This window comes from Coregonus clupeaformis, chromosome 1 (assembly GCF_020615455.1).
Source record: "Coregonus clupeaformis isolate EN_2021a chromosome 1, ASM2061545v1, whole genome shotgun sequence".
In the NCBI taxonomy this organism is placed as follows: Eukaryota; Metazoa; Chordata; class Actinopteri; order Salmoniformes; family Salmonidae; genus Coregonus; species Coregonus clupeaformis.
The window spans coordinates 1334610-1349878 of NC_059192.1; positions in this window are offsets into that span (position 1 = coordinate 1334610).

The following is a 15269-nucleotide window of genomic DNA, read 5'->3' on the forward strand; positions in this document are numbered from 1 at the left end:
ATGAATTGTTTGAATTCTGTCATGTCGGTTTGAGATGTATTTTGAGGTTAGAAATATTTTATGCAATTTTTGTTAAATGTATGATTTTGGAGTGAATGTTCTGCTAGGAGCGGGCTCCTCTCTATATATCACTCCAATGTTCTATTGTAAATATGATGTTCATTCATAATACACAAAAATTACAGACTTAACGTTTCTGTTGATTTAATATTGGGCATTCAGGCACCTGTGTTAGTTGACCAAGTTTTCACGATGTATACTGTAGCTGAGTTGTAATGGTCAGATGGTCTATTGCTGCATTGGTCAGATGGTCTAATGTGATATCGGAAACGTGGAAATTCGGGACAAAAAAACCGCCAGAAAGTGCACACTGGTCATAACTGAGATTGCGACATCGAAACAGTTCATAATAAACTTCTATGTGTTAATTATGAGTGGGAAACTTGGATTGCATGTAGGGTGACCACATGTCCCGTATTGTGCGGGACAGTCACGCATTTTGGCCCTTTGTCCCGCAATCAAACAATCATGTCCCGCATTTTATCAACAAATTCAAATGCCACTCATTTAGAAAAAAAGGTTGATTTGCCCCGCAACACTGTTTTTTATAACGTTGATGATTCACTTTCTTTCACTTATAAATATCCACACTCACTGTTATGATGAGTTTCTGGTATCGAGAAGTTCAGGATGCAAGAGAGTATTCGACACTCAGCTGGAGAGTTGATTCATCTTTATTTATTGGTTACAGTACTGGATTCAATATGACAAGCGGTACGTGCGTAGCCTCTTGTCATATGAATGACTTCCATAGAAAATCTCTCAGTTTATATAATGCTCTCCGAGCTACTTCTGTCCAACATCTGCCAACCATTATTGAGTGTCACTTATCTCCTACAATAGTATCCCCATACATGGTATCATGTGGCACCCTAGCCAGGCCATTCCATCACGTACACCTTCTAAGATTAGCCCAAGTGGCCCCCAATCTATCTTGGCACACCGACCCTCTGTCACTCACCTGTGACCTCTATAACACATGGTTTGTCCTTGTCCTCTCTCCCACATGCAGCTCAGGAGTTTACAAACATCAATAATCTTGTATCAAACAGTCGTCATATCAATCCACCCTTTTCATTATTTTGATGTTGTAAGTGAAATTCAACAGATATAACATTAATTGAACCAAACAAACCAAACATACAAATTAATTCGTAACCTCTTGACATCATTCCAGAAAATACATTGATTCATGACACTTTGTAAGTTACATGTAGACCACAATATTGACTGAGGTAGTCTTGTTTCCACATTTCCACTCCTGTCTTTCTCTAATATATTTCTCATAGCTTTAGTTAATTTCTCATAACCTTCCTATTCTGATGGCCAGTATGTACAACATGCATCCCCCCTATAATCGCATACATTCCCCCTTTATCTACTGTAATAGCATCCAATGCTATGCGATTATCAATTGCATAGTGTCCAATGAGTGACATTTCAGACCCAATTGCTTGAAAATCAAAGATTGTTAATAGGTAAAATGTTCAACTCTGTTCAACCCTGACTCTGTTCCCCTAATATACCTGAGGAGAGATACAAAGGATAACACTATGGTTTCAGTCCCTGTTAAATCAGTACAGCCTTGGACTAGTTAGGATTGAGGAATTCAACCAAAGGTCAGATCAGATGGAAATAGCATAAACATTCCTATGTCACAAATACCAAACACCATGATAGGAACCAGTTAAGCTCTTGCCTAGCAACATAGATAGGTACTACTATAAACACCCATATCAATACCTCCCAATACTTCAAATGTATATAGTGACTAATATGTAAATAAGGTAACTTAATAATCAACATGTTCATGATATCAGTTACAATCCTCACATTAACTTACATGTTTCAAACAGTAAGATTCAAAAATGTATACTCGAAATACATCACATAAGTGTATCCTAAGACATTAAATTAATGTATCGCTGTTTTAACCACAATATCTATATAACACAGTTGTCTCGCAATTGTACCAGCAATACCCTTCATTCTGAAAATAGTTTCACCATCTTTAGTTACTAATACAGTGAGGGAAAAACGTATTTGATCCCCTGCTGATTTTGTACATTTGCACACTGACAAAGAAATGATCAGTCTATAATTTTAATGGTAGGTTTATTTGAACAGTGAGAGACAGAATAACAACAACAAAATCCAGAAAAACGCATGTACAATTTTTTATAAATTGATTTGCATTTTAATGAGGGAAAAAAGTATTTGACCCCCTCTCAATCAGAAAGATTTCTGGCTCCCAGGTGTCTTTTATACAGGTAACGAGCTGAGATTAGGAGCACACTCTTAAAGGGAGTGCTCCTAATCTCAGCTTGTTACCTGTATAAAAGACACCTGTCCACAGAAGCAATCAATCGATCAGATTCCAAACTCTCCACCATGGCCAAGACTAAAGAGCTCTCCAAGGATGTCAGGGACAAGATTGTAGACCTACACAAGGCTGGAATGGGCTACAAGACCATCGCCAAGCAGCTTGGTGAGAAGGTTGACAACAGTTGGTGCGATTATTCGCAAATGGAAGAAACACAAAAGACCTGTCAATCTCCCTCTGGCTGGGGCTCCATTCAAGATCTCACCTCGTGGAGTTGCAATGATCATGAGAACGGTGAGGAATCAGCCCAGAACTACACGGGAGGATCTAGTCAATGATCTCAAGGCAGTTGGGACCATAGTCACCAAGAAAACAATTGGTAACACACTACACCGTAAAGGACTGAAATCCTGCAGCGCCCGCAAGGTCCCCCTGCTCAAGAAATCACATACAGTGGGGAGAACAAGTATTTGATACACTGCCGATTTTGCAGGTTTTCCTACTTACAAAGCATGTAGAGGTCTGTAATTTTTATCATAGGTACACTTCAACTGTGAGAGAGGAAATCCAGAAAATCACATTGTATGATTTTTAAGTAATTAATTTGCATTTTATTGCATGACATAAGTATTTGATCACCTACCAACCAGTAAGAATTACGACTCTCACAGACCTGTTAGTTTATCTTTAAGAAGCCCTCCTGTTCTCCACTCATTACCTGTATTAACTGCACCTGTTTGAACTCGTTACCTGTATAAAAGACACCTGTCCACACACTCAATCAAACAGACTCCAACCTCTCCACAATGGCCAAGACCAGAGAGCTGTGTAAGGACATCAGGGATAAAATTGTAGACCTGCACAAGGCTGGGATGGGCTACAGGACAATAAGCAAGCAGCTTGGTGAGAAGGCAACAACTGTTGGTGCAATTATTAGAAAATGGAAGAAGTTCAAGATGACGGTCATTCACCCTCGGTCTGGGGCTCCATGCAAGATCTCACCTCGTGGGGCATCAATGATCATGAGTGTTACGGATACAGGTATCCTGTGTCTTTTTGTGTTTTTCCTCTCCTTCTGCCCTAATCACAGGTGTCCTGTATGTTCATGATTGGTGGTTGTTGGAGTGTCTGTTGATTGCTGAGGGGGACCAATCAGTGGACATTCCTCTGCATTGCACCACCTGTTTCTGGTTTTTCAATCACACATCCCATTGGTTAAAAGCCGGTCAGTTGTGTTTGTTGTTAGAGACTATTTCCGTATGTGAGTATGGATACTGTGGTGTCCTGTGTACTCACTCATTTGCTGGTTACTCTGTTTGGTAACTTTGGGAGACTATTTCCGTATGTGAGTATGGATACTGTGGTGTCCTGTGTTTTGTGTACTCACTCATTTGCTGGTTACTCTGTTTGGTAACTTTGGTAGACTATTTTCCGTATGTGAGTATGGATACTGTGGTGTCCTGTGTTTTGTGTACTCACTCATTTGCTGGTTACTTTGTTTGGTAACTTTGTTGTGTGTTTCTGGGAAAAGGGGAATTTAAGCAAGTTGCCCTTGGGCATACATTACCCATAGGAATAAAACTGTCTATAAACACTAGTTAGACCTGAGCGGACCACCCACTGTATTTTTGTATGATTAGCAGTAGCTTAGCGGTTCTTGAGGCAGGCGAGATCAGTTTAGTTTTTTTTTACACGATTGTTTCATTTCTTGGGTCCTGCTCAGCCCTTTTTCCCAAACCTTTACCGTGTGTTCAAAAATAAACCTTTTATGTTTGACGGTAGTTTATGGTTGTCGTGTAGTTTTTGTTCTCACTGTTCCATGTCACGATTCTAATTTGCATGAATTATGTTACGGGTCTCTTCTCCATCCACCCTAGACGTTTAAAGCCACAGGGTTCGTAACATAATGTGGGGGTTCGTCCGGGATCATTCTCATTGATACCCATAATACTCATGCAAATTAGTTAGTGTCTGGTTCAGTGTTGAGCTTGGCAGCTGTAACTAACTGGTTTTGTGTTCAGTATTCGTCGGCTCGTGTTAGTTTAGGATGGCTACTTTTGAGTTGGATGCATTTTTGGAAAACCCTACGTGGGAGGTTTTTGAGAATTGCCGTAGAGTGGATCTACAGGCTTTGGCTGACCACTTTTCTGTACCCATATCAAGGGTTTTAGTGAAAGCAGAAGTTAGGAAAGCAGTGTTAGAGATATTATTGAACGAGCGAGTGCTCGAATTACCGCCGCCGGACCCTGCTGCTCCTGTAGGGGATGTGGTTGCTGCTCCTGTAAGCCCGTCGGTGTCTGAGGACCAGGCTAAGGCTCCAGCCACATTACCCCGTTTTGACCCACTCTCCCCACTGTCCGACAGTGATGCTAGGATGGATGTCCGCTCGACACGGCTCCAAATGGAGGCGGAAGAGCGGGCACAAATCAGGCAAGACAAGCTGGAGATGCGTAAAATGGAACTAGAGGCAGAACAGGAGACGCGTAGGCTTGATCAAGAACTGGAGACGCGTAAGATAGAACTGGAGACGCGTAAGATGGAACTGGAGATGCGTAAAATGGAACTGGAGGCAGAAACAGCGAGGTTAGTCTCTGCTCATACTATGCCTGCTAGTGAGCCATCCTCACCAGCTGTGTCGTCTGCTACTTTTGATATTAGTAGACAGATCACCTTGGTACCTGTGTTTAGGGAGTCAGAGGTTGATTCCTATTTCAGTGTTTTTGAATGTATTGCGGTAGCATTGAAATGGCCCAAAGAGGTATGGTGCCTATTCCTTCAATGTAAATTAACAGGAAAAGCCCAAGAGGTTCTGTCAGCGCTACCTCTTGAAGATAGCTTGAATTATGACATGGTCAAAGCTACTGTTCTTCGTGCCTATGAGCTTGTTCCTGAGGCATATCGACAGAGATTTAGGTCTCATAAAAAGTCTCCTACTCAGACTTATGTGGAGTTTGCTAGAGACAAAGGAAATCTGTTTGACAAATGGCACAGTGCTAGTAAGGTAACTGATTTTAACTCTCTACGGGAGTTAATCTTGTTAGAAGAGTTTTAAAATTGCTTACCCGAACGCATTGTAGTTTATCTGAACGAACAGAAAGTATCCTCACTGTCGGAAGCGTCTGTATTGGCAGACGAGTTTGTGTTGACGCATAAGAGCGTGTTTTCGGCTCGTACGGAGAGCAGGGCCGCGGAGTTGCTAACTTTTAGTCCTAGTCGACCAGCAGTACATCCAGCACGCTCAAAAGATGTGCGTCACTGTTTCTATTGTCATAAGGTGGGACATATGGTTAATGATTGCTTTCTGCTAAAACGCAAACAAGGGATGCCTCAGCACGCCAGGCCGCCAACGGGTGTTGGGCTGATTCGTACGGTTGTAAGGCCGGAATCAAGACAGAGGCCTCATAGTGAATGTGGTTTTAAAGTCCCTGTCCCAGATCACAGTTATGAACCGTTCATTTTTGAGGGGTTTGTTTCCATATCAGATGACGAAGCGGCTCAGCGTCCAGTTAGAATCTTCAGAAATACTGGTGCTGCGCAGTCGTTCATACTATCTGATGTGTTGCCCTTGTCCAATAATACATATTGTGGTTCCAGTGTGTTAGTACAAGGAATTGAAATAGGATTCGTCCCCGTGCCATTGCACTTTGTGAACGTACACTCTGAGTTAGTCAGTGGATTGTTCAGAGTTGGAGTACCTCCTATGTTGCCAGTAAAAGGTGTGACATTTATAATGGGCAACGATATTGCCGGAGGAAAGGTGATACCCGTATTGGAGGTATTGGATAAAAGTGACCAGTCTCTCTCCGAGGAGCTGGCACAGGGTTATCCAGATGTGTTCCCGCTTGTGCTGTCACACGTGCTCAAGCACGACAAGTGGGTGAAGTGATAGACTTGTCGAACACGATTCTATTCAGAGAGTGTGACTCAGAGGATAGTTCGGGTGCTACCTCTGGTAAGCTGGTGCAGTCTGACCAACAGCCCAGAGAAAGGAAGAAGGATGTGGAACTTGTTGCTGAGGCAATACAGTTACCAGTCACTCGTGAGCAGCTGATCGCTAACCAAAAGGTTGACATTAGCCTGGCTAAATATTTTTCTAGTGTTGTCTCAGAGGAGGAGCTAAAGAAGAAAAACATGGCATACTTCATTGATGGTAATCTCCTCATGCGTAAATGGACATCCCATGTTGACGCTGGCGGAGATTGGAATGCTGTTTACCAAATAGTGATTCCTACAGCCTTTCAACAAAATGTTTTATCCCTCGCTCATGATCACCAGTGGTCCGGACATCTGGGAGTCACCAAGACTTATGATCGAGTTTTGCGACATTTCATTTGGCCTGGTTTAAAACAAGATGTGGCTCAGTTCTGTCGGACTTGCCACACCTGTCAAGTAACTGGGAAGCCGAACCAGGTTATTCCTCCCGCGCCTCTTTGTCCCATACCTGCCATAGGTGAACCATTCGAACAAGTGATGGTTGATTGTGTTGGACCATTACCAAAGACAAAATCTGGTAACCAGTTTATGTTGACAATTATGTGTGTGGCCACCAGGTACCCAGAGGCCATTCCTCTGCGAATGATTACTGCTCCGGTGGTGAGTAAAGCGTTGATCAAATTCTTCTCAACTTTTGGGTTACCTAAGGTGATACAAACTGATCAGGGTACGAATTTCCTTTCTAAACTTTTCAAACAAGTGTTAAAATCCTTGTCAGTTACACACCGTGTGTCAAGCGCATATCACCCAGAGTCTCAGGGTGCGCTTGAACGTTGGCATCAGACACTGAAGTCTATGCTCCGTAAATATTGCTTGGAATCTGAGAAGGATTGGGATGAGGGAGTTCCTCTAGTTTTGTTTGCTGTCCGTGAGACAGTACAGGAATCCTTAGGGTTCAGCCCAGCTGAACTGGTGTTTGGACACACCATGAGAGGACCTATGAAAGTCCTTAAGGATCAGTTTTTATCACAAGAGTTGTGTGTGAAAGAAAATGTGTTGGACTACGTTAGTCGCTTTCGTGAGCGCCTACATGGTGCCTGTGCTCTAGCAAAGGAAGCGCTGTCTTCCTCACAGAGACGGATGAAACGGCACTATGACACCCAGGCTGTTTCTCGTTCACTGCAGCCAGGTGACCAAGTTCTTGTATTGTTGCCGGTGCCAGGAGCGTCATTGTCAGCACGTTTCTCTGGTCCTTATGTAATTGAAAAGAAACTAAGTGAAACTGACTACGTGATACAGACTCCTGATAGAAAACGCCAATCTCGTGTGTGCCACGTTAACATGTTGAAGACATACCACACCAGACCCGTCACTCAGATAGACAGTCCAGAGAAACTGGCCGAGTCGGCTGTCTCTATTGCTGCTACGGCTGTAGTGGGAGGTCATGTTAATGATGTGGACGGAGATGGTTTGGAGTTGCGCAATACTCAGCAGCAGTGTGCTAGATTGCCCAATTCAGAGATGCTGCTGTCTCTCCCGTCAAGCCTGATTCATTTAACGGACGGACAGTCAGATGATATTGTGAGACTATTACACAGCTCTCCAAGGACATGAACATGACATTAATGTTGGAAACGCTGCACCTATCAAGCAACATGCTTATCGTGTCAATGTCTCTAAAAGAAAGATAATGAGGGATGAGGTCGGTTATTTGCTGGAGAATAACCTGGCTATGCCAAGTTCAAGTCCTTGGAGTTCTCCGTGCATTCTGGTTCCTAAACCTGATGGGACATCCAGGTTATGTACGGACTATCAGAAGGTAAATGCTGTCACAGTGCCCGACTCGTTCCCGTTACCCAGACTGGATGACTGTATTGATACTGTTGGTGCTGCTACTTATGTAACCAAACTAGATCTTCTAAAAGGTTACTGGCAGGTGCCGTTAACCTCACGTGCCTCCGACATCTCTGCCTTTGTGACCCCAGATCACTTCCTACAATATGCTGTCATGGCATTTGGGATGCGGAACGCACCAGCCACTTTCCAACGCCTGGTTAACACAGTATTGGCTGGAGTTCCTAATTGTTGTGCTTACCTTGATGATCTGGTAATTTATTCAACTCAGTGGTCTGATCATGTTAACACTCTAAGGGTAGTGTGTGAACGTCTAGCAGCCGCTTCTCTAACCCTGAACTTAGCAAAGTGCGAGCTTGGGAAGGCCACTGTTACTTATCTCGGTAAACAGGTCGGCCATGGTCAGGTGCGCCCTGTAGATGCCAAGGTCTCAGCTATAAATGCATTTCCCGCACCTACCACCAGCAGAGAGCTACGCCGCTTTTTAGGGATGGTTGGCTACTACCGTAGTTTCTGTAAACATTTCTCTGCGGTAGTTGCTCCATTAACGGATTTGCTCAGTCCGGCGAGAAAATTTGTATGGTCTGAAAATTGTCGTACTGCTTTCAACACTGCTAAAGCACTCTTATGTAGTACTCCTGTTCTTGCTGCGCCAGATTTTGAACAACCGTTTAAACTGGAGGTAGATGCAAGTGCCAGAGGTGCTGGTGCTGTTCTACTGCAGCAGGACCAGAGTGGAGTGGACCATCTTGTCTGCTATTTTTCACGGAAATTTAACAAATGTCAGACAAACTATTCCACCATTGAACAAGAAGCTCTAGCTTTGTTGTTAGCTCTGCAGTACTTTGAAGTTTGTTGGTTCCAGTGCATTACCAGTGATAGTGTATACTGACCATAACCCCTTAGTTTGTCTCCACCGGATGTACAACCAGAACCAACGCCTTATGCTTATAATTTGGAGATCCCCCACAAAAAGGGGTCGGATAATGTGTTGGCAGATGCTTTGTCTCGTGTTTAAAGATCTAGTTTTTTTTGTTTTGTTTGTTATCCCATCAGGATGCTGTTGATCTTTGAATTTTGGGTGTTGTGATGGTACGTGTGTCGCAAACCATTGTGGTTTGCTCTTTTAAGGGTGGGAGTGTTACGGATACAGGTATCCTGTGTCTTTTTGTGTTTTTCCTCTCCTTCTGCCCTAATCACAGGTGTCCTGTATGTTCCTGATTGGTGGTCGTTGGGGTGTCTGCTGATTGCTGAGGTGGACCAATCAGTGGACATTCCTCTGCATTGCACCACCTGTTTCTGGTTTTTCAATCACACATCCCATTGGTTAAAAGCCGGTCAGTTGTGTTTGTTGTTAGAGACTATTTCCGTATGTGAGTATGGATACTGTGGTGTCCTGTGTTTTGTGTACTCACTCATTTGCTGGTTACTCTGTTTGGTAACTTTGGGAGACTATTTCCGTATGTGAGTATGGATACTGTGGTGTTTTGTGTACTCACTCATTTGCTGGTTACTCTGTTTGGTAACTTTGGTAGACTATTTTCCGTATGTGAGTATGGATACTGTGGTGTCCTGTGTTTTGTGTACTCACTCATTTGCTGGTTACTCTGTTTGGTAACTTTGGGAGACTATTTCCGTATGTGAGTATGGATACTGTGGTGTTTTGTGTACTCACTCATTTGCTGGTTACTCTGTTTGGTAACTTTGGGAGACTATTTTCGTATGTGAGTATGGATACTGTGGTGTTTTGTGTACTCACTCATTTGCTGGTTACTCTGTTTGGTAACTTTGGTAGACTATTTTCCGTATGTGAGTATGGATACTGTGGTGTCCTGTGTTTTGTGTACTCACTCATTTGCTGGTTACTCTGTTTGGTAACTTTGGGAGACTATTTCCGTATGTGAGTATGGATACTGTGGTGTTTTGTGTACTCACTCATTTGCTGGTTACTCTGTTTGGTAACTTTGGTAGACTATTTTCCGTATGTGAGTATGGATACTGTGGTGTTTTGTGTACTCACTCATTTGCTGGTTACTTTGTTTGGTAACTTTGTTGTGTGTTTCTGGGAAAAGGGGAATTTAAGCAAGTTGCCCTTGGGCATACATTACCCGTAGGAATAAAACTGTCTATAAACACTAGTTAGACCTGAGCGGACCACCCACTGTATTTTTGTATGATTAGCAGTAGCTTAGCGGTTCTTGAGGCAGGCAAGATCAGTTTAGTTTTTTTTTACACTATTGTTTCATTTCTTGGGTCCTGCTCAGCCCTTTTTCCCAAACCTTTACCGTGTGTTCAAAAATAAACATTTTATGTTTGACGGTAGTTTATGGTTGTCGTGTAGTTTTTGTTCTCACTGTTCCATGTCACGATTCTAATTTGCATGAATTATGTTACGGGTCTCTTCTCCATCCACCCTAGACTTTAAAGCCACGGGGTTCGTAACAATGAGGAAGGTGAGGGATCAGCCCAGAACTACACGGCAGGACCTGGTCAATGACCTGAAGAGAGCTGGGACCACAGTCTCAAAGAAAACCATTAGTAACACACTACGCCGTCATGGATTAATACAGGAACGTCTTAAACGCCTCTGATGTTCATCTTCAGCCGGTTCAGAGATTGTTTCTTTTTTAGGTTCACATCTTTCTAGGCCAAATTATCCCTGCTATGCATTAAGGCACCATCTGTATTTACCTCAAGAGAAGACAGAACATAACAGTTTAATTGAGTTAATTCCTAATCCAATAAATCTATATAAGCATTGACTATATGACAAATTATTATGTTTTACCAATTACTCTTAATACCAATTTCTATTATGTAAACCCTCCAAATACAGATAAATGAATGGTGTGACAGTCAGGTGATTCTTGAAATTCTGGAAGATCTTGAAGTTCTTCGATGTTCTTGTAGGTCTGTCCCTCCGCCGAGGGAATCACCCAGAACACGTAGCTCATCAGTAGCATTCCCCTTGCCATCGTCTCCCATCACCTGATCCTTGTCAGCTCCAGCATCCTCAGCTCCCTCATCTCTAGGTTGTCGGTTTCCTCGTAGTAGTCTGTTGCATTGGTTTAAATGATACCAGGTCGATCTCCCCTCTATCCATACATATGTTGGTGTAGACTGGGTGACGATGTATGGTCCTTTTAGCTCTGACCCTTCTTCCGTCACTAGGGTCTAGGATCATGCATAGTCCTTCTCTATATATCAACATCGCTCTGTGGAGTGTGTCCTTCTGGCAGCATACCAATAGGGAAGTTGAGAGTCCCTGCTGCAAAGACAAACAGACACAAAAGAAAACAATGCTCCGCCGTGGCGGTGCCATCTTCCTCCTCTGAGTTGGAACACTCCTACAGTGGAACACATAGATGCAGGTATCTCTCTCTGCTACTTTCCCCTCCATCGAGGTAGCCAGCAACACCTAGTACTGACCTCCCCACCTAGGTTTTGTCCAAGGCGCATACAATGCCCAGATTCTCCTGTTAGGTTTGGCAGAGAAGCCTTCACCCGTGGGAAGAAAGTCTTAGGCACATTGTTAGGTGCAACACCGTATGCTACTATACCCTGTCTTCTCATCAGTCAGGAGAATCCTTGATATTAGGAAGTGCACCTGCTTGCAGCTTGTTATAGGTCACTAGTTTCATAGACAGGCCTCCTCTACGGCACATCCTACCTTATACCACAAATACACTTTCACCAAAAAAATGTAATCTAACCCATAACACATTAATTACTACTGCTCATATTCTTAATACAATTTGCATATTTACCAAAAAGCCTCATGCGATCAGTACTTCCCCCCCTTTGGACACATGACTCACATCGTGATTCATGCGTTCAAAAAACCCAAAACAACAACATTGCCTGTTAAACCAAAATAAGAAATTAAATTAAAATGACACCCTTTGATAATACCTTAACTCAATTGTATCCCATTAAGTAATTCAAGTAATATCAAAATTGACTAGCGCCAGGTGTTCATCATTCAGGACTAGCTCTTTCACTCTGACATTATTATGGTCCAAATCATAAATATGACCTTTGCCAAATTATAAACTTCTTCATAATTATCAGTATTATAAATTACCCTCAACTCGGTATAATAAATTACCTTAAATTCCTCATCCCATGCCTCTTGGCTTTCCAGTGTGGGTGATCAATTCACACAAGAAAGTCAGGACAGAGTTAAGAGGTCATTCAAACCCTTCAAAGAAGTGTTCCATTCTATAGTATAAACTCATCATTAACAACAGTCAAAACATTTCATAAATGTTTTGTATCCCCAGTGTACAGTAAATCCTCATTACATTTATTCTCAAAATAAATCACGTGTTTACCCAAAACTCACTCATAAAACTTCAGAAAGTTCCATGTGTGTTCCTTTAAGACTTATCATCTTTGACCTGTTAAAACCCCCTAAAATCAAAATAACAACCCTATATAACCATTGTAATAGGTGGGTTGTGTGTGGTTATTTGAAAAACCCTATTTGAAAACAACAAACAAAAATAGCCAGACCTTATTTAATTTGGTAGCTCCCTCTTATGACCTAATTATTAGCCTGCCGAATTTTACTAACTGCTCCCCCTAGCCCACAGACTTTGGAAACATCCCAATGAGCGATAAGGAAATCCCCCTTTACCTGGAAGAGAAATTATACATTTCGTTAACATTCAATTATAATCAGCAATCCAAAAATATTAATTACACACAAAACATGATGCAGATATACCCTGTCCTACCTCACATCAATAATTGTTTGTTTCAATCTAATTCCTCATTACTACTCCAGACGAAGATTACATCAAATCTCTCAAAAGATGAAAACCACTCAAGGTTCTCAGTTTACAATTAGTATTTTTAAATGATTACTCTTTATACCTCATTGTTTTTAATTCTCACAATGACTAGCAAATCTCAATCTTCATTTTATCCCATATCAAATCATCATGGTATCGTTACTGGATGACTTTCCCCTTAGATTGTTCCTGTCACCCCTCTGAATGTAATATTTGAGACATTCACAAATATAATCAATTACTACTCGTAAAGAATCAATGATATTTGATTCTAAGCATCTATTAAAAAGTTGTTGGAGATGTGATCTCCTACATCTTCTTTAACATACCTACTGTAGGGTACTTCCACCACTCCTATAACAAATAATTATACTCAAAACTCATCAGATAATACCATGTTTCACTAATTTGACTACACCTTCTAATATAAACCTCTAACCGCTTTCCGGTAATGTAATCATCTCCACTTGTTGTATTGATGTTTTAAAATATAAAACCTTATTGTTTAATAAATGTAGAACTTATACAAATGTGTACTTCTCCCTCAGCATAATAGTAAAAACTACCTCCCATTGTGCAACTTACCAGAAACAGATTATTGTTTTTAGACTTGATTAACTGTCTGCATAACTCACTGGTGGTTAAACAAACTATAGAATGTAATAATAATAATAAAAAATTGTCAAAGAATGTTCCATATTCAACTATTCAGATATCTGCTCCACATTACCCTTTACATCCCGATATAGTCCAGCGAGCACTACTCTCTTTCACCCGCTTACTAAATCATGGCATTAGTAAATTATATCCACAAGCCACTACTACTTAATAACATATTTTCATTGACCTTACTAGAAATAATTATTTTAATACCAGTCTACTCAAACAATCCAATGCAACATTTCTCATCTCCCATTTTAGTCATTTAGCAGACGCTCTTATCCAGAGCGACTTACAGTTTTAGTGAGTGCATAATTTTTTTTTTTCTTTTTCATACTGGCCCCCCGTGGGAATCGAACCCACAACCCTGGCGTTGCAAACGCCATGCTCTACCAACTGAGCTACACGGGACTAACCTACTTTCCTTTTCAAACAATCCAATTCGACATTTCTCATCTCCCAATTAACCTACTTTCCTTTTAATACAGAAAACCCTCTACAATCTCTATTATCCTCTACTGCTGTCTTTCCATCCAACAGTACTTTAGCAGGTGACAAATTATTTTGAAGTTATAGTCAAAACATCTATTCACAGGGATGCCACTTTAATTACTATGTTATCCAATGCCGCCATGGGTTGGTAGGACAATCTCTTTCATATAATCTTATCAATTCAACCAGGGATTCAGGTCAACAGCATCAATGTAACAATTTTGCTTCCTTCCCTACATGGTCTTGAACCAGGGACCCTCTAAACACATTAACAACAGTTACCCTCAAAGCACCATTACTTGTCGTTCAACAAAAGGCGTGACCTTGCAGAGCAAGGCAAACAACTCCTTCAAGGTCTCAGAGCAAGTTACGTCACCAATCTAAACGCATATATTGCATTTATATCCAGATTATCAATATCCAATTTATTGATAGACATTACACCACCATTCTCAATCGTTTAATCTAGGAAACCCTTAGGCAATGCAAACAATTACCTCGAAATCGTCTCGCTATTCCTGTTAAATAATGGTCATTCAATTTTAACCAAGCACACTGATAAATCTTCCATTCTACATCACCAAACCAAATACTTTGTAGTATCTGTCTAAGCAACACATACCAACAGTTGAATTACACTCAGAAACCCATATTTTACTCTATGCCATTGAAATAACAAAGAAATCCCACAAAATTACATTGGTTTATCGTCTTACCATCTGATACAAAATGAAATTCCCTCACTTCATCATGTTGTGGAAATTAATCACTATACTTTATTAAAAATCAAAGTTCTTACAGAGTTTTTGTTGAATCAAGATTTACTTTATTGAATTTCAATAAAAGGAAGCTGGTCTGCAGAGTAGCCCCCCCTCTCCCTCTCTCTCTCCATCTTATATAGTGCCCTCCACACACCCTAGCTTTAAAATCCCTCCCTCTTCAGTTTCCTGCTCTTTTATTGCTCCGTCAACTCCCTTTGTCTATAGTGGCGACTAAATTAGACTTTCATTCAGTTCAGAATCAATAGTAATACACTCAATCAATCCCTTATCTTGCAAAAACACTCATGTTTAGTTTAAACTCTGTTCAACCCTCCTCAACTTCTCCTTAAAACATACCCCCAGCGGAACCAAACATTTTTTACAGACTGT